The sequence below is a fragment of the Pseudorca crassidens genome, chromosome 2 (assembly GCF_039906515.1).
Source record: "Pseudorca crassidens isolate mPseCra1 chromosome 2, mPseCra1.hap1, whole genome shotgun sequence".
Lineage (NCBI taxonomy): Eukaryota > Metazoa > Chordata > Mammalia > Artiodactyla > Delphinidae > Pseudorca > Pseudorca crassidens.
In genome coordinates, this window is record NC_090297.1 from 177,855,928 (window position 1) to 177,878,512 (window position 22,585).

Consider the following 22,585-nt stretch of genomic DNA (forward strand, 5'->3'; position numbering starts at 1 on the left):
TATTTTCTGCATATAGATTAAGTTCTTAACTACATAAAAAGAGGTAATAATTATTTTAATAACAATAATGTATGAGTTGATATTTTTCTTGACTATACCACAGAATAAAAAAAGGAAGTGATTTAAAACCTTTAATGAAAAATTATACCTGGATTTAATATTCTTTTGCTTCTGCACTAGTAATTACATTCATTAAAGTTTTAATTTCAAGCAATATTGCCTAGATAAAATTAAATAAGCATCTCCTGTTAGTATCTGTTTATATACTGAACATCATTGCCTTTTACCCTTCATTTCTTGTAATCTACATTCAATTATAATTACTTTTTCTCATTTAATGCTAACCCATATTGTAATAATGCTGCATGTGCTGAAAAATTATATAGAGAGCTGCTGGAAGATGTGAAATATTTATTGTACATATAAAATAAGCTTTATATATTCATCTTAACTGAATTTCAATTTGATAAGAACTATGTCTTCTTTAAAACATTATATTAATAAATCTTGGAATAAGTAGGTTGCTGTTTTAGATAAAGGTTTATATATCATTTGCCAAATTCAGTCAACATTTGTAAAATTATTATACAGATCATTCTTGATGGATAATTCTTGATATTCCATTCAATAATTGCTAAAATAGTTTCTTTGTTTATGGAGTTGAGGCTGGGTGATGATCCCAGGCAAACATGATTCATCTTCAAAAATGAATTTGGCTCAATTTTTTAAACCTATATAAAGGAAGAAATTGAATTTTTAAATTTCTTCCAGAATCTTCCCAATGCTGCCTCTGACAGTGATATCCTTATTGTATATTGTACACTCTTCATTCTGATATATGTGAAGAAAGGAAAGAAAAGATGGGAGAAAAAGAGATTTGCAGGGGAAAAGAACATATAATAATTATGATAATGAAAGGTGGGTATCTCCTGTAGGGATTATCACACAATGAAAAATGTTCTTCAGTCTATGGAAAAGGGGATATAAATGCCTCCAAAATATAAGTGGAATAGATTCTTGATGGATTGGGATAGACTTGCAGTTACCTACACTTTTTTTTTTAAAGAATTCTATTTTTCAAATAAAACCTAATGAATAAAATGGATGATACAAGTAAAAAATAAATAAAATCAGCTTAATATGGAGGAAACACAATTATAAAAATTAAAAGAAGAGAGTAGAGATTTACCTTCCCTGAACTTGCTCAAGCCAGTCAGTTCATACTGATAGAATTTTTCCATCCAATTCTGATTTTACTTTTCTTAACTAGATATAACTTAATGCCATCTTTAAAGGAGATATCTGTGTTTTATTACTTTTTTCAATGTGGTTAGTATCAGTCATTACAACAGTCTTAACTGTGTGGCAGTCTAAATGAAATGTGAGACAAAGTAATTAATCATATTTACCATATTTCTTTAGCTATCATATTATTATTACTATTATTTTACTTTTGTACTGCACAATCTACAGAATATTGGTAGTTTAAGTCAACCCTGCAGAGTTTAATTTTATCTAATGTAAGAAATTAGAGCTTTGAGGATGAGCAGTATGTTTGTTTTCACTTTTACATGATTTTGAATATCAGTCAAAATGGAAAAACCATTTGTGATATATTTGTAGATAATACATTCCCAAATTAATGAGGTAAATGTATTAGTCACAGATAATGTAATTATGACCCAGAAATTAATGTAAATCATCTTCGAGGCAGGATGAGTGAATGACTCTTTGTAAGTTAGAGAAATGAAGGAGAAAAAAAAAATGTTAGGTCTTTAGAGAAGAGTTTCCATGCAAATGTTTTATTTATTTTTTCAATAGATCCATTATGTCTGAGCAGATAATTTCATAATATCCAAAGTTATAGCCACATATATACTTTAGATTTTGCAGAAATGCTTGTAGGATTTCTTAGGCCTACATTTTAGGTCCACAACTCAGGCAATGTGGCAGGTAAGGGAACTACAGAATTCAGTGGGAAAAAATAAACAAACAAAAATTGTCTTACTACTTCAGCTTCAATGAAAGAGGTGAAGACTTTACAGAAGTTTGAGGTTTGAGTAGCCCCCCCCAAAAAAAAGCCTATAAATTCCATTTGCCTAGTTAATATTTGTTTTATTTTTACAATTAAATTATTTTTAGAATCATATTTCATTAGAAATGGGAATAAATTAAAATGTCCACAAAGAAGATTATAGACAAATATTGTTAGAAATTATAAATACAGTTGGCATAAGTTTATAAAAACTTAGACTAAGAAAAATAAAGGGTAAAAAAAAGGAGTGATGTTATAAAGTCATCGGTTGTATTATGAAAAAAAAAAGATAGGCTCATATGTACAACTAAAAGACAACAGAGCTAAGGCAGTTCCACGAGAGGACAATTCAAACATTTCATTTTAAATATATAGTATTTGGCATGATAGGGCATTGAGGTAGATATATATATATACATATATATATAGTAGATTGTTACATAATTGGGCTCAGGGGAGACATGAGGTTTATATCTATATATTCACCTGTCTGTATCCTTTTATCTTCACATGTATCCTCACATACACACAAATAACATAAATGACATATCCATGTATATATGAGAATATATGTGTATGCATATATGAACATCCAAGAATGTGCATGTAGACTTAAGTCTATGGATATGTGTATGTTTGCATGTTTAGCAGGTCACATGAATACAAATAAAAATGAAGCTACAAGATTTGTTGTAATCTGAAAAAGAAATGTAGACTAAGGCACAGAGTGCTGAAGACCGCCTTGAAACATATTCATATTTGAGGAGTGTAATGGACAAATGGAATAAGAGAAGAGGTGATTGATGATACAGAAGGAAAGTTAGTGTAGTGTAGCAGTCTATTCTCACGGAAGCCAAAGGATGAGAAATTTTCAAAAAGCCTAAATGTGTTCAAATAGCAGCTCAATGCGGCCTTCATCACTGGAGTTAGAGTAGACTATTGAGAGTCAAATGACAGAGCATGAAGGGACAGGGACGGTGAGAAATGGAGGTAGCTGGTATGGATTACTCAGTTTAAAAGTTTGCCGGTGAAATAAGCAAGTAAAAAATTGTCTTTAAATTTTGTCATCAATTTTTTGTGTTTATAGTATCTTATGATTTATGGTTCAGCAGAAATATTATAAACTTTTGAGAGTATTCACTAATCTGAGACTTCAAAAAAAATGCTTGAACGATATGCACAGAAGTTAGGAGCTATAGTCTCGCTTGACTTTGTCATGCATCTTGTTGCCAGTGTGGCTCTAGATAGTTCACAACCATCTCAAGGCTCAGGATACTCATGTGCTAAATGTTAAATAAGTCCTACTTTATTGCAGAATATTTATAAAAGTTAATTCCATAGATGAAGTTGAACATTAAAATGAACTGCATTGATAACAAAGAAATAAATGTGTCAAGTAGAGTCTACAATTTCAGGAATTAGTGCAAAAGTAAGGAAAAGACATGGATAAGGTGGGGGGGAGTATCCTTAAGTTTAGGGAAGGTATGCCTTAATTATAGGCAAGCAAGAAAGAAACCGTGATGTGGAAAAATTACTGCTTCAAGGCCTGAATGGAATTTAACTGATTTAGGTCATAGAGAAAGCAAGAAGGGATGATATCTGCAGCATACTTTAAGAATTAAAACAACTTTCATTTTATTAATTTATGTTATTTGCTTTGGAAAAACATATCTGGAAAATATAGGCAGTGTCTAGAGAAAAACAGTGAATTAGATTCTGTGGGAGTAAGACAGTTTCAAGTTATTTAATCTTGGATTTCCAGTGTTACATAAATGCAAAATAAAACAGGTGGTGCAAAACTTTATCTAGGTCATGCTCCTCTGTTGTTTTAAATCATTTCTATTGAATTAGGCTGGCTGATACATATAGTGCATGCCTGTTTACATTGTTTTAAAACATGCTTAGAGTTGGGTGGAATTCCTGAAATTTAAGAGAACAATGAAGTCAGGGATAATGATACTTCTTTCGAAATAAGAATAAATGTGAAACACCTGTTTTTTAATGGATATTTATACACTTAATGCAGAGATATATTTATTAGAAGGTTCTAATAATTGTTCACTTTCATGTTAGTGAAAGGGAGGCATAAGACATACTCATAATGATTCAGCATGGAGCTAATGAAGAATATCCCTTTAATCATGAGCTTATGCATCTCCTCCTACTCATCCAGTGCAAGAAGTGCTGATAAGCAGTAAAATGGACAGGTTTAAATTTCAGAATTGTCTGCATTTTGGAGATATTAATTGTTAGGAATTAAAGATAGAAAACAAGGAAGAAAAATTTTAAAGGTGACTTGTCAATCGGTGAACTGAGTGTACACTTTGCTAATCATGACCCCATTGCATTTTTTAAAAAAAGGAATTATTATTAAATTGTTCAGTTAAACTCAATATTTGTTAACTAAGCATATATCTTTTTCTGTACCTCTATACCTACCTATATGTCTTTATCTTCATCTATATCAACCAACATTTATTGTTTGTTGTACTCAATTTTAAAATGGCATTTTTCACAGAACTAGAACAAATTATTTTAAAATTTGTATGGAAATACAAAGGACCCCAAATAGCAAAAACAATCTTGAGAAAGAATAGAGCTGGAGAAATCATGCTTCCTGACTTCAGACTATACTGCAAAGCTACAGTAATCAAAACAGTATGGTGTTGGCACAAAAACAGACACATAGATCAATGGAACAGGATAAAGAGCCCAGAAATAAACCCACACACCTATGGTCAATTAATCTATGACAAAGGAGACAAGAATATAGTCTCTTCAATAAGTGGTGCTGGGAAAACTGAACAGCTACATGTAAAACAATGAAATTAGAACATTCTCTAACATCATATACAAAAATAAACTCAAAATGGATTAAAAACCTAAATGTAAGACCAGAAACCATAAAACTCGTAGAGTAAAACATAGGCAGAACATGCTTCAACATAAATCGCAGCAATTTTTTTTGGATCCATCTCCTAAAGGAAAGAAAAGCAAAAATAAACAAATGGGACCTAGTTAAACTTAAAAGCTTTTGCACATCAAAGCAAACCATTGGACAAAATTAAAAGACAAACTACTGAATGGGAGAAAATATTTGCAAATTATATGACTGGTAAGGGATTAATATCTAACATATATAAACAATTCATAGAAGTCGACATCAAGAAAACAAACAATGTGATTAAAAAATGGACAGAAGAACTGAAGAGACATTTTTCCAAAGAGGAAATGTGGATGGCCAACAGGCACATGAAAAGATGCTCAACATTGCTAATCATCAGGGAAATGCAAATTAAAACCAAGATAAGATATCACCTCACACCTGTCAGAGTGGCTATTATCAAAAAGATCACAAATAACAAATGTTGGTGAGGATATGGAGGAAAGGGGACACTCCTACATTGTTAGTGGGAATGTAAATTGGTGCAGCTACTGTGGAAAACAATTTGGAGGTTTCTCAAAACACTAAAAATAGAACTACTGTAAGACCCAGCAATTCTACTCCTGGATATATATCCCGAAAAACCCAAATCACTAACTAGAAAAAATACAGGCACCCCAATGTTCATAGCAGCATTATTTACAATTGTCAAGATACGGAAGCAACATTAAGTGTCCATCAACAGATAAATGGCTAAAGAAGATTATGCTAAGTGAAATAAGTCAGAAAGAGAAAGACAAATATTGTACAATGTCACATGTGGAATCTAAAAACTACCACAAATTAGTGAATATAACAAAAAAGAAATAGACTCCCAGATATAGAGAATGAACTAGTGGTTACCAGTGGGGGAAGGTGGGGGAGGGGCAATAGAGGGATGGGGGAGTGGGAGGTACAAACTATTGGGTTTAATTAGGCTCAAAGTTGTATTGTATATCCCGGGGAATATAGCCAATATTTTGTAATAACTGTAAATGTAGTATAACCAAAATTTTAAAAAATGTGTTTTTTTTTTTTTCCTCAACGGATTTTATTTTTCCCCATGTAGACCTTTTTTCAGCTGGTGTTATGTTGAGATATTTCAACTGAGGGAGATATTTGACTTTTATATATAACAGACTGGAAGGAGCAACTCAATTTATCACATTGATTTTTACTTAGATGGGCTCCTTTTCACGTGTCTTTTAATTTAAGGCCAATTTTGTAAAGGATTTATGTTGAATTTTCTTAGCTCACCATGTGTCATGTAATAAAGGTACATATTAATAAATTTACCTTGATGCTTTTTATTCTGCTTATGACATAATTTCTTTTTATTATAAAACCTATTGGCTCTCATCCTAAAATTAGAAGTCTTACTAGAACCCAGAAGGATAATATTCTGTTTATCTTACTTATCATATTTTCAACTAGTCATTAAAAATCAATTGTATTTATTATTGTATCAATTGTATTAGTGTATCATTCAATATTACTGGCTTTAAGTTTTTGACTCTGTTACTCCTACATATTGATTATGAATATATCAAAGTCCTGGGCTTCCCTGGTGGCACAATGGTTGAGAGTCTGCCTGCCAATGCAGGGGACACGGGTTCGTGCCCCAGTCCGGGAAGATCCCACATGCCACGGAGCGGCTGGGCTTGTGAGCCATGGCTGCTGAGCCTGCGCGTCCGGAGCCTGTGCTCCACAACAGGAGAGGCCACAACAGTGAGAGGCCCGCATACCGCAAAATAAATAAATAAAGTCCTAATGGTCTTAGTATTAAATTTTTTATTAAAGTGTGTCCGTTTTAAGAATAGGTTTTATGACAAATTAAAAGGAAGTCTATTTTAAACTATATCCCCTTATCTCCATTTATTACACAAAATTAATTCACAAAAAAATTGTTGAGTTCCATAAGGGCAAAATGATAAATCATGAAATGCACCACACCTCTTAAAATTTCTCACAATTACAAAATTGCCAAATCGGTGGAATAGCTGCTATTCACTCTGATTTGTAATACACTTAAAAAACATTATGTGCCCATAGATGAAATAATATTTTTTGCAGATGTTTGGGGTTCTGGAAGAGGGGAATAAATTTAAAGAGGGTGAGAGATGTAATTGTGACATATTCTTAACTGATTCATGTAAGTTGTGTATGGGAAGGGTATTTGGGTAATCCCTTAGCATATTTTAGCATATAAATTTTTATGAATTACCACTCAAGAGTCATTGCTTGTTCCTTAGGTTAAGCAATTTCTTAGATGGTACCAGTAGGTAGTTGGTTCATCTTTTGTCCATTATTTTTTTATTTGAAAGGCTGATGCTTTCATGAAAAAAATCTATTTCGTGTTGCTCTAGAAAGTGAGTTTGTCCAAGGTGTTAATTCTGGATGGTGCTGATTTAAAATATTATCTCCTTTTGTGGCAAAAGAGACAGTAGTTTTAATAGTTGTACAAAGTGCATGAAAGGGTGTGATTTTTTTTAATTAAAAAATTTTTTTTAACATCTTTATTGGAGTATAATTGTTTTACAATGGTGTGTTAATTTCTTCTTTATAACAAAGTGAATCAGCTATACATATCTCCCTGTGCTATGCGGCTGCTTCCTAGCTATCTGTTTTACATTTGGTAGTATATATAAGTCCATGCCACTCTCTTACTTCGTCCCAGCTTACCCTTCCCCCTCCCCGTGTCCTCAAGTCCATTCTCTATGTCTGCGTCTTTATTCTTGTTCTGCCCCTAGGTTCTTCAGAACCTTTTATTTTTTTTTGATGGATAAAGAAAATGTGGCACATATATACAATGGAATATTACTCAGCCATAAAAAGAAATAAAATTGAGTTATTTGTAGTGAGGTGGATGGACCTAGAGTCTGTCATACAGAGCAAAGTAAGTCAGAAAGAGAAAAACAAATACTGTATGCTAACACATATATATAGGGATGTGATTTTTGATATAGAAAATATACTGTCTATATCCAATGTCAATAAGTAACATAGTTTTGTTGCACATTACAAGTAATTTTTTCCATGAACCCCTTATTTTCTTCTGTTGAACACTCTATATTTCTCTTTCTTCATAGCCATGTTTCTTCATTCTGTTTGCTGTTTCCAGTTTCTTATGTCTCGCTCAAATTTCTACCAATTGCATTCTGCCTTCTAGCACAAGCATTCCACTAAAACACCTCTCTCTGAAGTACCAGCAATTTCCTTATTGCCAAATCCAATGGGAAACCTTTCATTGTCCAATTTTGAGGTGTTAATTTATGTTGCTTTTTTTTTGCTCCCTGTGTTTAAAAATTTTCCTTCCATACCTTTAAGATGGCAGCATATCCTGAGATAATACCATCAGGGAAGAGTCTGTGACATAGTAGAAAAGAAAAATACAGACTTTGCCTCCAAAGTCTTATTTTAGAAATGTGAATGACATAAGAAAATGGATCCATGGCTTAGATACCATGTTTTGGAGAAGTTCTTGTGAAAGATTTTGCCTCAGTTTTGCAGAAGGGAAAAGAGAGATAGGTTTGTGGGTCCCAAGAGCCCCTAAAAAAGAAAGAACATGTATTATTTTTTCAGCAATAGTTTGGGAGAATCAAGAGCACCCTGAGCAGGAATAATTATTTGGACTGTGTGGATTATTTACCCATCAGTAGCCTCGCAAATATTCCCATATTCTAAGCGTGGCTGAAATATAAAAGAGAACTCACCGTGGGTCATGTGAAAAGGTAAGGCAGGTGTCTCACGGGTACAATATATGAGCAAAAGATCCCTCACAGGTGGTGGCAACCTTAACACTAAATCTTGGAAACTAAGACATAATTTTCAGAATTGAAGAAAATGACTGAGATTGAGAGTTCTGCCAATCTAATCAAATTATGAGTTCCCCATCAAAAGTAAAGTTTGTAGAAAATCTTTCTTGCACTTCTTAGGTGTTATGAACTGAATGTTTGTGCCTACCCCGGTCCCCTGCAAATGTATATATTGAAGCCCTAACCCCGCAAATGACGTTGTTTGATATTTTTTTTTGCAGTAGATTATTATATCTTCATATTCAACTGAGTCCTTGCAATAGACTCCTGTATTCAAGCTAAGAAATGAACTTACTCTGTCATGTGGTCTTAGCTTTAACTTGGACCTCTTTAAAAACATTTTTCCTACCTAGACTCAAGAAAATAATATATGCTTATTTTAGAAAATGTGGAAAATCAATACAAATACAGGTTTTGATGACTTTTTACTAAAATTTTGAGTATTTCATTCCAGATTTTTAAAAACTGCACCCATTGCTATTAACATAAGTGTAAAATGAATAATAGCTAGCATTTGATAAACATTTACTATGTGGCACACTCCTTTAAGAGCTCTACTTGTGTGGATTCAATGGATACTCACAATGGTATGAGGGAGATGCTATTACTATATCTGACTATTTGTCTAGGATAGAGTCCTAGGAATAGAAATCTTTGGAGTAAAAAATTGATACATTTCATAACTCAATTTGTGCTGTCAGATTGTACTGTAGAATATTGGATTGATTTATGCTTCCTCCAGGATTATGTGAAAGTGTCTATTTACTCAACTTGTACCAACAGTGGTTTTTATTATTATTTTTTAATCACTGAAAATATATATGTCTGGTAGGTTAGGAGCTTCATCTCATTTTGGGGTGGATGGTATGCTGTTCTGCACATCTATATCCCATGACGGGGATCTGAAAATAAAAATTCCTTGTTCATAATTCTTTTAGTGTGTTCTCTAGCAGTGGGCACTATTATAGTCCTTTATTTCCTTATCCATTAATTAAACAGAAATAAATCATGGCAACCTCAGCTCTTTCTTTGCTGTTAAAATACATTTCTACTTTTTATAAAAGGTCTATATAATTTTGATATTTGTGCAATCTATTATTCCTGGAAATGGAGAAAGGAGTTAAGCTATGACATGGGTGACAGAATGTCAGGAGTCTTCATATTTAGATGAAAAGTTTTCGATACTACTTGAATGGTGCAAACCATCACAAGTCAGGGATATCTTCAGCTTCTCCCGTTATAAACAGGAGTCATCCTTCGTTCTTCCCTCTCCCTCCCCACCCTATCCTCATTCAGTCCATCATCAACTCCTATCAGGGTGGCCATCACAACATATCCCAAATCTGTCTCCTTCTCTCCGTTTCCTCTTCTGTCACTCTCAGTCGAGTCAGAGTCACCTCTTGCTTAGACTCCTTGTAACTGAGCTCCCCGCTTACCCTCAACGTCTAATTTTCTATTTTTAGAAATTTTTTACAGCAACCATGATTATTGTAGGTCATTTTACCTTCTCAAATTATTCGTGGCCCCTCCCTGTAAAGGATTATGTATACTTCCTTGCCCCACTTTTTAGACTCTGCCATATGAGTCGCTTTGCCTATTAGAATGCGAGTGAAAGTGTCGTCTGTCACCTCTGAGACAGAACTTTTAAGGACATCATGTGGTGGTACCATTGCTGATTTTCTTTTCCCGCTAGAACAATGAGGCCCTAGACAGGGCTTGTTTCTGCTGTCTGGATCTCAGAGTAAAGAAGAAAAGTGGTGTGGACCCACAGCAGACTGTAACGTAAATTCTGTGGTTTTACGCAGCAGCTCACCTAAGTTTCAAAATATAAAACAAATACTGTTGCTTTCCTGTTTCAACCCTGGAAAGGTTTCTTATCACATTTAGGGCCGACTGAAAACTCCTCACCATGGCCTTTAAGGCTGTCTATTATATAGACCCTGCCTACTCCCAGAGTTCATCTTACACAGTTCCTTTTACATTTCCTTGTTCAAGCACAATGACATTCATCACAACTCCAGAACCAACCATCTTATTCCTGCCTTATGGCCTCTGGAAGAGGTGTTCCCGTCTCACAGTGGCGCCCTTCCCTCATGTGTGTCACTCTCTGTTAGTTCATCCCATTTTGTTTCCTTCACAGCATTCTTTATTATCTGGATGTCTCTGGCTAATTGATTATTTTCTCTCTCCTCCCTCTAGAATCTAGAAGCAGGGGCTTAATGCATCCTGTATCCCTCCTGCCTAGAATGAGACTTGCCCTGCAGGAGGTACTAAACAAACATACTTTAAATGGGAAAATGAATCTGATTCCCTTTGCCAAGTGAATTTTGGTCCTAATAAAAATGCTATTTCCCACCTCTCAGCTTTTCCCATAGCATTTTCTTTTCACTGAATGTATTTCAACATGTCTTAAATTAGAAAATATTACCCACTAAAACAACCGAACCAAACAAAAAAAATTCTTGAGTGTTTCTAGAACACAGTGGCCATGACTTTATTTCAACACATTCTCTTATGCACTAAAATTGTTCTATGGTTCCCCCACTGGCTATATATTTGTTCAGGGACAATGAGAGCAGAGTGCGATGGTGAACTGCTCAGGAACTGAAGCCAGATGCTCAGGTTCAACTCTTGGCTCTGCTGTGTATCAGCCATGTGCCCTTGGGAACTTCCCTGAATCCCTTTGAGCCTCAGTTCCCCCATCTGTGAAATTTAATTTGGGCAGCGACAGCATGTACCTTACAGGCCACTATGAAGATTAAAAGCGTTCATATGTGCAAAATGTTTTCAACAGGGCTTTCACGGAGTAAATGTTACGTAAGTTTGGGTAAGTAAAAAAATTATGTCGTATTCATTTTATTTCTGCAGTCCCTGGAACTTCACTGCTGAATAAATGCTTTTTGAAATAAATTGAACCAAGTTTCAGTTTTTAGGTCTTAGGCAGAAACTTTGACTTCCCTAGTGATAAATTTATTGTGTTTCCATTCAAATGTCAGTGATCCACAGCATAGTACAAGGAGTGTTGAACAAGGAAGAGATAGTGAGAATTTGATCTTTATATACTGTTTTTGGAGGTAGAGCTGATATGACATGCTAAGAAACAGAGTATGAAGTGTGAGAGAAAGAGAAATATTAGAGGTGACAGGGTCTTCTATCCCAGGTATTTGGAGTATGATGATTTCTACTGAAAAGGTGAAATCTTGGGGCTAGAAAGTTTGAGGGATGAAGAAAAAAATACAATTCTGTTTTGGCAATATCAGCTCTGAGTTATGTATTTGACTTCCATGTGCAGTTAGTGAAGGCTTTTGTGTACTGTTGCACATAAACTCTTGGGCTCAACAGAAAGGTTAGGACACTAAAATCCATGAGACACGAGATCATCTTGGAAGAAAGAGTAAATACAGGTGAGCTCTGGGTGAATTTCTGAGCTCTCAAACATTTATATACTTAAGGGCCAAGTGGAGAAGGTGGAAGGGTCGTTGCTTCTTAAAAAAGAGTTGCCAGAGATGTTTGGGGAGTGAGTGTTAAAAAGTTATATATGAATTTGCTATCACTTTCAAGGAGTTAATAGTCTAAAATGGAGTTGCCTCCACATCACAAATATTTTGAGAATATACAAGATCTAAGCTTTGCAAATAGTGCTAAATTGTCAACTAAATTCTTTCATGTTCCTCCCTCATTAGTATTCAACCATAGAGTTTTCCAAGTAGAGAAAGTTCTTGAAATTATTTACATGCATTTTAATTGAGGAAGAATTTTCAGATGTTTCAAAAGTTCCACACTTTGTGAGAGTATACAACATTAGTTTTCTGTGAGCAATTAAATCAGAGCAATAACAATTATTTTTCTGTACAATTAAAAAATCTCTGTTTCAAGAAAAAAGCCCTGGATGCTGCATGCTCCTTGCTTGTTTTCCAGGCCATCACTGTCCATTTTTATAGCTTTTAGTGCTCTTATTTTTAGCTAAAATTGTGTCATGTCTATCAAGTGTAATTTCCATATCTTTAACTTCCCACTTCTGTAATCAGTCTCCTGTGAATTTTTCAATTTCAATTGAGGTCATTGTGGTCTGAATCACATCCAATTTACTACAAATGTCTCTGGCATCCTTTCCATGCAAGTCTGACATGTCAAATACACCTGTTCTTTGCCATCTTAGGAAAACAGTAGATCTTAAATGTTGAAATGTCTTTAATTTTTCTTTTTGATTTGCAAAAATTGGATGACAAATTTAAAATTATGAATGATCAAGTTTATTCTTGTCTTATTTTTGCATGTTTTACTTCTCAATACTAATGATGTCATAAATACATAATAGAACGTGTTTCAGGGTCTGTAGACAAAGAAAAATTAATTGTTTAAAAAAATTATTATATTCCCTTTTATATATTGTTGTGACATGAATCAGTTCTTATAATTAAGGACTATAGGTATCAGCCCTCATCCAATCCTGAATACCCTTACAAGCCTCATATAAAATCTCAAAATTAATAGAAGCAGAAGCATTAGAAGCGTTTTGTTATTTTTCTCAAAGAAACGAAGTGTAAGATGTTTAATATTTTTGAATGCTTTTTTCGAAATTGTGGTTACAGAGGCAATTAAACCTGCCTAAATTAAGCAATCCTGTCTCTTGGAAGGTTATTATGTCAAATAGAAAATCTCTTAAGTCAATTTATGAAGGATTAGATACCTGGAGGGAATATTTTCTACTGTTAAATTAGCTTTCTCACAGGAGCTAGAGGAAAGTCAGATGAATGTCTTTTTATTTATAAATTGAAATCTCTAAACTGGATTTCATTTCTCTTATTAACCAACAGCAATTCTGATGTGCAAAGATTTTATAGACAATTAAGAAACAGTGCTAAGAGAAATCATAAGTATGAAACTTAACATCTCACAAACTTTAAGATACTGAGTTTATGCTAAACATATACAATTTAGTGGGAAACTAAATGACTACCAGACGCCTCTAAAATAGGGATCTGGTGTCCACAGATTGTAAATTGTCAGATGTTATTTTGGGATTGTATTTTCCAAGATTATTTTTTAAATGAGAATAAAGTTGGCAATGTAGCATTTTTAAGAGACAACTTATTATTTAGGGATTTTAACCTATAGGTAGATTTTGAAATCTAAGTAGGCCACAATGAAGATAAAAGAAATAACTGTAACATGAAAGGAAGTATCTCAATTCTGCTCACCACTGTCTCTCCAGTACTAACACAGAATCCAGCACATTGAAAACATACAAAATATATTTGTTGAATGAAGAGAAAAGCACTCTCACACTCATACATGTACTCACTTCATATAATCATTCTTTCTCTACAGAGTTGTCCCAAAGACCCCAAGCTGGTTTCCACAATACTTTGATCAGCAGAGCTAATCATGCTCCTATAGAGACCCTGTCCCCGTCCTTCCTCACTTACCAGAAATTCCAGCCATAACACCACAGAATGCCAGAGAGACCAGTCCCAAGTAGAATTGGAATCCATTATCTATTGAAACAACAATCAGGCTTAGGATGATAATGCCAATTAACCTAATCACAGAAAGTCCAAGTTTCCCAGGTCATTTCTGATCACCAGGACTCTTACTGTCATATTCAAGCTGTCCTGATTCTACATCCTTTCTTAGACTCTCAAAACTTCCAATGTGCTCTCTAGAAACTCAAATTTCCTTATCACCTTAAGTTCTTCTTTGAAAAATCCCTTCACTTCCCATGAATTACCTAGCCTACAGTTTGTAGAGACTCCCCTTGCTTATCATCACCCCCCAGGCCTTTGTGACCACCTACTTCCTAGCAAGTTCCTGCTACCTTGATACTCGCACCACCATGTCTATCTCCAACTACCATTTCACTGAAGTCATCCATAGTTCTTTGACTCTATATCTGTATTCCCTTCTCTACTTTATTTCTTGCGTCCATTTAAATCAGGATTTCAGACATTGCCAAATCCAAAGTTCTATATTCAGTCCACAACCTACTCCACCCTCAAAACTATCTGATTCAGTCAGTCACTCATTCTTGAAACTCTTTCTTCACTTTGTCGTGGAGACCACACACTCCTCTTTTTCTCCAACTTCACTTTCTTTCCTGAGCTTTAATGTCTTTATCATTTTACACTCTAAATATTATGATGTCTCATGACTTAGACCATGTACTTCATGTCTATTCTCTAAGTCATGTCATGGAGTCCCATACTTTTAAATTCAATTTAAAGATTAATGACTCCTAAATTTGTATCTCAAGTCACATCTTTTTCCCTGAGGTCCACATTCATATATCCAATATCGAACTTGATATCTCCATTGGTTGTCTAACAAGTGTCTCGAACTCAGTATATCCAACTATAGTTTATTGAACCCTGAACCCCACTACTCCCCATCTTAAGGAAGGTCATCACCATTCACCCACTTGCCCAGGGAAAGGACCTTAGAGACATTCTTCTATGCCCTTTATAAAAATTTTTATTTTTTAATATTGGAGTATAGTTGATTTACAGTGTTCTATTAGTTTCAGGTGTACAGCAAAGTGATTCAGTTACACGTACATATATCTATTCTTTTTCAAATTTGTTTCCCATTTAAGTTATTACATAATGTTGAGTAGAATTCCCTGTGCTGTAAAGTAGGTTCTTCTTGATTATCTATTTTATATATAGTAGTGTGTATATGTTCATCCCAAACTCCTAATTTAAGCCTCCCCCCGCACCTTTCCATTTTGGTAACCATAAGTTTGTTTTCTGAGTCTATTTCTGTTTTGTAAATAAGTTCATTTGTATCTTTTTTTTTAGACTCCCTATGTAAGTGATATCATATGATATTTGTCCTTCTCTGTCTGACTTACTTCACTTAGTATTTATGGTAATCTCTAGGTCCATCCATGCTGCTGCAAATGACATTATTTCATTATTTTTTGTGGCTGAGTAATATTCCATTGTATATATGTACCACATCTTCTTTATCCATTCCTCTGTTGATAGACATTTAGGTTGCTTCCATGTCTCGGCTATCGTAAATAGTGCTGCATTGAACATTACGGTGCATGTATCTTTTCTAATTATGGTTTTCTCTGGATATATGCCCAGAAGTGGGATTGCTGGATCATATGGTAGCTCTATTTTTAGTTTTTTAAGGAACCTCCATACTGTTATCCATAGTGGCTGTACCTATTTACATTCCTACCAACAGTGTTAAGAGGGTTCCCTTTTCTCCACACCCTCTGCAGCATTTATTGTTGTAGACATTTTATTGATGGCCATTCTGACTCGAGTGAGGTGATACCTCATTGTAGATTTGATTTGCATTTCTCCAATAATTAGCAATGTTGAGCATCTTCTCACATGCCTGTTGGCCATCTGTCTTCTTTGGAGAAATGCCAAATTTAGATCCTCTGCCCTTTCTAGATTAGGTTGTTTGTTTTTTCGATATTGAGCTGCATGCACTGTTTGTATATTTTGGAGATTAATCCCTTGTCAGTTGCATCATTTGCAAATATTTTCTCCCATTCTCTGGGTTGTCTTTTCATTTTGTTTATGGTTTCCTTTGCTGTGCAAAAGCTTTTGAGTTTAATTAGATCCCATTTGTTTATTTTTGTTTTTATTTTCATTACTCTAGGAGGTGAATCCAAAAAGATTGCTGCAATTTATGTCAGAGTGTTCTGCCTATGATTTCCTCTAATAGTTTTATAGTATCCATTCTTACATTCAGATCATTAATCCATTTTAGGTTTATTTTTGTGTATGGTGTTAGAGAATGTTCTAATTTCATTCTTTTACATGTATCCTTTCTTTTTCTCATTCCTTACATCTAATCGACCAAAAACTGTTACTCTTTCTTCACAATATTTCCCAAATCTATTTTCCACCATTTTCATAGCTCTCATACTGTTTCACATCATTGTTATTAATTATTTGGACTATTACATAGGCCACTTTACTAGACTCACTGTTTCCATTCTTTCACCAATTTATTTACCATTGGGTAGTCAGAGTAACAATTTAAAAACATAAGTGGTTGGCCACTTGCCCCAATTTTTTATAATAGAAAACTACAATAGAGTTCTAAATCCTTGTGATGATTAGAAGGTCATATGTAATCTAACCCTGGCTATTGCTTCTATCATGACCTTCAACTTTGTTCCTAGCTTACGTTGTTTGCCTCTTTGTGGTATGTCCAGCAAGTCAACCACACTCTCATATCAGGGGCTCTGGAGGCTGCAAATCTTATCCACAGGTATCTCCACCACTCATTCCCTCAGCTGATTCTCATGTCTGTACCCTTCTTCTCTGAACACTCTAACTAAAATAGTAACACCTATCACCAGGCATAGCTCACTCACTTTTATTTTATTTTTACAGTCAATCTCCATGGACCTCATTTGATTTGTTCATTGTGATAAGCTTAAACCAAGAGCAGTGCCTCACATTAAAGGATTTCAATACTTGTTATAATAAGTAAATAAAAATTACATATTTTTCATATAACAGGTAGAAGGTTTTTCTCATAGGAATCACAGTGAATTATTTTTACAGTAAGTGATTTTTTCTTCTGAAGCTTAGTATTTGGCAGGTATTTGTAGGGAGGACTTGAAATAAATCATGTGTAACTTATCTGTTTGGTATCAAAATCTAGAAATAATTAGATGAATAAAATACACATTTTAATTTTGAATTGACTGCCCTTGTTAAAAATTAAAACTTAACATTTAAAAATAACTCCATGTGGCTACTCTATACTATATTATTGTTTTATCAAATCATTTTGTAACATGTATACAACCAACATCTCTTGTACTCTGCTGAAAACAAACTGGGTGTAACACTATTCTGACATGCTTTTGTACTTAGGAGGCTGCACCAAAAGCTATGGACACTAGACATTGTCTTATTTTTTTGTTTTATTTCCAGTAAAACAATACAAAACTGAGACTACTTGTGTAAATTAGAATGCCGGTTACAGACCAGAAGGGGAATGGAATGCTGTAAAGAAATATCTGTCTCACATAGATAACTAGAAAGAAACATCCACATGGTCACACACAATAGACTTTACAATTGGACCATGAATCCAACAGCCATATGGCAAGTGGCATGTTTTTCACATTGAAAGAATTTATCTCTGTCCATATAATGGTCTTGATATTTGATGCAAGAATAACCACATGCCTTTTTGACCCAGCAAGCGAGCTATTTTAAAGGGTTTAATCTTTGGCTCATGTAGCTTTCTAAGATGCAAATGCAGTGAGCTTCCTCACGTTTCCTATTTACATTTTATGACATAGTGATGTCTTGTAAAATATCTATGTTTGATTCAGTGCAGTTATTGGAATATCAAGGAATTACTTCTCCCTCTAATGAAGAAAATGATATTTATACCCTATAAATGAGTATAACAAAAATAATGTGGCTATTATTTGAGAATAAAATCAAGTTACCTTTTTGGAGCTAATGGATATTTTAGATTAAAATCATAAAATATAGAACATGTGTCTTGGAAACTTTAGAAAGACATACTTATGTTAGATATTCCAGTAGGGTTGGTTTTCTCCTATCAATAAAGGAATACATCAGTCACTAAAAGCTATGTGCTGTCTAGTAGGTGATACTTTTAAACTGCAGGGATGTTTCTTACTCATCACCTGGCACAGTGGCTAGCTCACAGGAGATACTCGTTACTTGCTGAATAAACAAGGATCATAAAGGAAGCACACCCTATGTGCCCTAAGGAGCTGAGGTAGCATGTCAGAGACAATAAATAGCTCTGAAGAATGGGTACTTCAGGCAGAAAAGAGTGAAGGCATTTTATGTTTTCAATGATGACTACTTGTACAAAGGGCTGATAGATGAAAAAGAAATGGCAGGTATAGGAAATGTTGAGTAATTGGATTTCTCCTTTGGTCCCTTTTCTCTGTCTTCTTCGACCACATCTCTCTGAGTCCATCTGGGGCAAGTTCTCTGCTTTAAGGGCTCATTGCAATTAGATTGGCGTCACCTGAATAATCCAAGATACTCTTCCTATTCTAAAGTCCATCTCCTTAATTTCATCTACAAAATCCCTTCACAGATTAGTGTTTGAATAATCAGGGGGGTGGGGGTTTTGGAGAGAAACGTGTCTGCCACACTGAGTTTATATTTTAAAGGTAAAGTCCACATTTTTGGTGTGGTAGCTTCTTGTTTTTTTTTTTTTGGCTGCGATGGGTCTTCGTTGCTGCGTGCGGGCTTTCTCTAGTTGCAGCGAGTGGGGGCTACTCTTCGTTGTGGTGCGCATGCTTCTCGTTGCGGTGGCTTCTCTTGTTGTGGAGCACGGGCTCTAGGCATATGGGCTTCAGTAGTTGTGGCTCGCAGGTTCTAGAGCGCAGGCTCAGTAGTTGTGGCGCACGGGCTTAGTTGCTCTGCAGCACGTGGGATCTTCACTCCGTGGCATGTGGGATCTTCCCGGACCAGGGATCGAACCCATGTCCCCTGCCTGGGCAGATGGATTCTTAACCACTGAGCCACCAGGGAAGTCCCATTAGCTTGTAAAACTAATACAATGAGGAAATGTATTGCAGCACCTGCTAAATTTGAAAATTCAGAGGCAGACATAGTCATCCTATGACTTGCTTTCCGGTGATTTGACATCTTGAACGGCTAGCCAATGCTAAGTCTACTGAATTCCATTGAAGTTATAGTATTTTTGGTGAATTTATATAGTATGTTCATGAGAAAATAATTTTATTTTCTCCTTCTCCTTGGCCTTTTCTTTCTTCTCTACCCACTCTTGTCCTGTCCCCTTTCCACCGTCCCTCATCCTCTACATCCGCCTTCTCCTCTTCCTCCTTTTATTCACTCCTCATTCTCTTATTTTTTTCTCCCCCTCCAATCAGTTATTATTTTAGACTATTTTTCTTGGTATTCCTTACACACATTTTTTTTTTTTGCGCGGACCTCTCACTGTTGTGGCCTATCCCGTTGCAGAGCGCAGGCTCAGCGGCCACGGCTCACAGGCCCAGCCGCTCCGCGGCATGTTCTTACACACATATTTTATGTAATTCTCACAAGTATTTTTTTGGTGAGATAGGCATATTTGATATTATTGCTGCCTTCTTAGTATAAAGAAGTGGAGACAGCGTTTTTACTTATTTTCTAAGCTGACTTTTGTTGTAAATGGGAGAGTAAAGTTTATAATATGGACATCTGCCCCATTACAATATTCTATCCACTATCTGTTACTATTCTAATAAGGTTTGGTCTCTGAAGAGTAAAAATAAAAACAGGTGAATTATTTATGTTATTAAATCTGTAGACAATAAACTTTACTGATACATATATATATACATATCTATGTGTGTGTGTATGTGTGTGTGTGTATATATATATATATATAAATATAAAACAAAGTGCTGAAAAAGCTTAAAATCTAATTTGCGCAATAAGATATGAGACACAGAAAGTGAAGACTATATATTTAAGGGCTAAACGTAACGCTATTAACTTTAAAATGCCATAAGAGTTCAGAGAAAGTAAAGATGTGCTGTAGAAGAAAGTGAGTGATCAAATTCGTTAAGTTGAGATAGAGCTTGGAGTGTTTGTGGAAAAGAGAAGGGAATTGTAAATACAGCAGATGTTGAGGAAATAGAGAGAAACAGGTTAGAAAAATAAGATGAGACCAGAATATAAATTTCCAATAAAGTTAGAGAGGGATTTGTAAAGTCTCAAATCTCATATCATCAATTAATTTTGCTTTCTGTTACATTGAATGGTTGAGTTTAAACACATACCATCAGCATCTCATGTCTAGTATAGGTGTTGCTGTGTCATAAAGTAGTATATAACAGCAGCATAAAGAAAAGATTAGAAAAGGGCCTGGTCACATTGTAAACTGAATAAACTTTGAATATCCTCTAACTATATATCCTGAATTGTTCATATTTTAGCTGGTGCCTAAGTCACTTTTCTTTATCAAGTAAGAGCTTAATATTACCCAAAGAAATATGATGCATAATTTTATCTTACCTGTTCAGATGTCCACATAAGAGAGAAATCATACTTAAAAAAATTAAAGCAACCTGTATTCTGGTGTGGAGGATCCACCTTCAGAGAGAACTAAATTGTATGTAATATAATAGGTAACAGAAGACTGTGTATCTAAAAATATCCTAACCTGAAATATATCTTCTCTACACAAGACACTGTGTTTCATCTAATTTGTCCACATAGTATTTTTTTTTTTACCTTTTACTTTCATTTGATTTTGCTCTTACTTTTTGCCATATCACCCATAAAGTTTCTTCTTTTTTTTTGAGGTATAATTCACATTTTAAAAATCTGTGGTTTTATGAGATTTCTCAAACATATATAATCATGTAACCCACTGTCCAATTAAGAACTATTAAGTCCAATAGAAGATATTCACCAATGTACTTGTTTTATCATTACATTTCTAATTAGTGGCACTTAGCCTGTTTTCTATCACAATAGGTTAGTTTTGCCTTTTCTAGAAAGTCATCTAAATGATAGCTTACAATGTATGCTCCTTTGCATCTGACTTATTTCGCTCAGTGCAGTATTTTTGAGATTCATAAATGTTCTTTTGTACACCATCCCTTTCTCTGTTCCTTGTATTGATAAGTAGTATTCCATTTTATGAATATACCAAAATTTTATTCATTCTCCTGCTGATGGAGGGTATGCTGTTACCAGTTTTTATCTATTAGGGATAAAGCTGTTCTGAACATGCTAATACAAGTCTTTGTGTGGATATATGTTTTCATTTCTTTTGGGCAAATACTTAAAAGTGATTGCTGGGTCCTAGGGTACATATATGTTTAACTTTAAAATAAACTGATCTTACAAAATGATTGTAACACTTTATTCTCCCACCAGCAGTGTTCAAATACCTGGTTGCTTCATCTCTTCACCAATATTTTGATTTTGTCAGTCTTTCAAAGCTTAACCATTAGAGTGACTGCAGTGATATTTCATGGTAGTTTTAATTGGCAATTCCTAATGAGAACTAATGTTGAGCATATTGTACCTAACCATTTGCCTATCCTTCTATGCGAAGTGTCCATTCCAGTATTTTGCTCCATTTTTAATCAGGTTGTCTTTTTAATTATTGAATTGTAGGAGTTATTTATATATTTTGAATATAATTCCTTTGTCAGACATACAGATATTTCAAGCAATTTATTCAAGTTTCAGATTTTCATTTTTTTTTCCACGAATTAATGGGAATTTTAATTAAAATTTTTTCCAGTTTAATTGACATATAATTGACATCCAGCTCTGTATAAGTTTAAGGTGTATCCTACACCTTAAAAGTTAGTGATTTCTCTATCCTACCCCAAGCTTCTTTGTGAAACTTTATAATTTTAGCTTTTATGTTTAGATTTATGATAAATCCGGATTAATTTTTGAGTACTGTGTAAGACAGGGTAAATGTTCATTTTTTTCTCCAGTTGATCGATTAAAATCTATCGAACTACATATACTTTGCCTATTAAATTGCTTTGATCCTTTTATCATAAATCAGTTGACAGAATTGTGTGTGAGTCTGTTTATGGATCATATTCTGGTCCATTGATCTATTTGTCTATCTTTATACCATCACCACAATGTCTTGTATACTGTAGTTTTATAGTAATTCTTGAAATCAAGCATGTGATCTTTAGTATCACCATATAATTTTATTCTTTATTGTTTTAATGTACTGAATTATACACACATACACGTATTTCTTTTTTGAAAGTTGAAGCAAACTTGCATTCTAGAATAAACCCCACTTTTTGATCATTCATGATGTATTATCTTTATATATGGCTGGATT

At 34.4% G+C, this 22,585-nt stretch overlaps 1 long non-coding RNA gene across 1 annotated transcript; it reads right to left on the bottom strand.

Moving 5' to 3' along the window:
- Positions 1-1,860: 1,860 nt before the first annotated feature.
- Positions 1,861-20,863, bottom strand: LOC137212258 (uncharacterized). Its single transcript, XR_010937416.1, has 4 exons — positions 20,773-20,863; positions 14,203-14,271; positions 8,279-8,507; positions 1,861-5,013 (listed from the first exon to the last, which is right to left on the bottom strand). It is a non-coding gene; the product is annotated as an uncharacterized lncRNA (long non-coding RNA).
- Positions 20,864-22,585: the final 1,722 nt, after the last annotated feature.